Genomic DNA, 2,080 nt, shown 5'->3' on the forward strand with positions numbered 1-2,080 from the left:
TCATTTAAACTGGCTGTCAGAGGTCCCACCATCGAGCAAGAATGGAATAGCTGGGAGCTATGGCACCAAACAGGGCAGGGATGTCCAGGTAACAGAAGACAAAGAGAGGTCAGGAGATCAGCAAGAGGAGCATTAGGGCCAGGCTGAGCAGGGGAACCCAAGTGGAGCCTAGCCCCACTCATGGCCTCAGCCCAGAACCTCACCACCTTTCCTGGTTCAGGCCATACAACATCTGGATACAACGGCCTCTGCCTCACTGTCATTGCCAACTTTGTAGGAGTTTTCACTGCACAGAGCAGTAAGTGTGGGAAGTAGAAATGGAAGGGGGGCAGATAGCTTTCACTGGGCACTGGCTAAACCCCAACATCCAGTCCTAGCCCTTGTGCCAGTTGCTCTTGCAGGTGTACAAGAAGTCACAATCCTCCCACCAGCGCTCACAGTCCTCTTTGCAGAGGGGTACGTTCAGGACCCACTCTTTTCCCCAGCTCTGGTCCACCTGCTGTATCCGGGGCCCCAAGTCATGGGAGCACTTGTAGAGGCAGGTGTCGTGGATGAAATGTCATTTGCAGGCAGGTTCTATCACTCCACAGGGGTCCCAGCTGAAGTCATACAGGTAGGAATTATCCTTGTGGGCTTCTGACTGGTCTTGGTGGAGCAGCAGGCATTCTTCTTCCAGGGAGTGCACTGATCATGCAAGTTGTCTTGGCAGCCTGGCTTTTCCTTGTGGTGCTTGGCGTCCACACAGAAGTTGAGAAGCTCAATCCTGGTCCAAGTATTCCTGTGCCAGGCACCCACTAGTGTAGTCAACCACCCTAGAATAAGCAGCAGCTGTATTGTCATCTGCTGGACCATGGCTGTTCCTGAAGGTAGAGCTCTGGTTAGTAGCCCAGGCTAGTTTCTGCTAGTGTTTTGGATAATATCCTAAACACCTTTATCAGTGCCTGGGAATGTTCAAGGCCCTAGTGTGGGGTTTAAGCCTGTAGGAAAAATCATACAGCCGGCTGGGTCACAGAGCAGTCAAGGCACTTTGTTTGTATTTCTTAGTTAGGACAGAGAAAAAGTGGGAGACCCTGGGGAGCCCTACTGAAGATAATGAATTTGCTTATTAAGTGGCCACAACAAAGGGCTACTGACTCTATAGGTCTGGAGTGTGCCCAGGCTATAGATTCAGAACTGAGAGTGATGAATTGACACAGGCCTAGCAGACCTCGAGGGCATGAGGATGTGTCAAGCCTAATGGGCTGAAAGGTGCATCCCTCCCAAAAGATACACCCCTGTCCTGATACCTGGACCCTGTGCATATCACCTGATCTGGAAAAAGGGATTTTGTGGACTTATAGGTCATGAGGTGAAATCATCCTGGATTACCAGGGTAGACCCCATATCCAATGACAAGTATCTTTATAAGGAACAAGAAGACGTAGATACTGAGGAAAAGGCTGTGAGGAGATGGAGGTAGAGATTAGTGGCATGCAGCCACCAGAAGCTGGCAGAGGCAAGGAAGGATTCTCCCCTAGAGGATTTCAAAGAAGCACAGCCGTATCAACATTTTGATTTCAGACTTCTGGCCTCCAGAACAGAGAGAGAATACAATTCTGTTGCTGGGTGGGAGAGAGGCCAGGACAAGTCGATAGCTCTTTCAAGGAACTTGTGGTTGAGGAGACAGACATTCAGTAGTCGGTGTCCGGTGAGGTATTCTGTCTCTATAGTAGAGGCTTGGACATATTTATAGGACAAAAGGAAAGATCCAACTGGGGGTGGGGAGGATGAACATTCATAGAAGGCATAATCTATGGGGCAAGCTCCTGAGAAGGGGGAGAGGATGGCAAGATCTGGGTGGATAGGGGAAGGCTCTGCGGCATAAAAGGACATAGCAGAACCAGTAAAGTTTCTGTGTGAAACTTTTTTAGCTGAGCTCTGGCTGTTGGCTGATGCAGGCAGGAACAGGGGCTCGTCCGCATTTTATGTGTCTGTGTGTATTTCTGTTGCTCTCCCGGGTCTGGGCCGCCTGCCTGGCCAGTGTGCCACAGGGAGTATCCACACTGGGCTGGGCATCTCTCGCTCCGGGCTTCGCTCCCTG

General features: G+C 50.7%; 1 pseudogene; it reads right to left on the reverse strand.

Annotated features, from left to right (window-relative positions):
- Positions 1-199: 199 nt before the first annotated feature.
- LOC100957568 lies at positions 200-852 on the reverse strand (annotated as a pseudogene).
- Between the last annotated feature and the right edge of the window lie 1,228 nt (positions 853-2,080).

Source organism: Otolemur garnettii, unplaced genomic scaffold (genome assembly GCF_000181295.1).
Source record: "Otolemur garnettii isolate 467f Iridium unplaced genomic scaffold, OtoGar3 scaffold00003, whole genome shotgun sequence".
In the NCBI taxonomy this organism is placed as follows: Eukaryota; Metazoa; Chordata; class Mammalia; order Primates; family Galagidae; genus Otolemur; species Otolemur garnettii.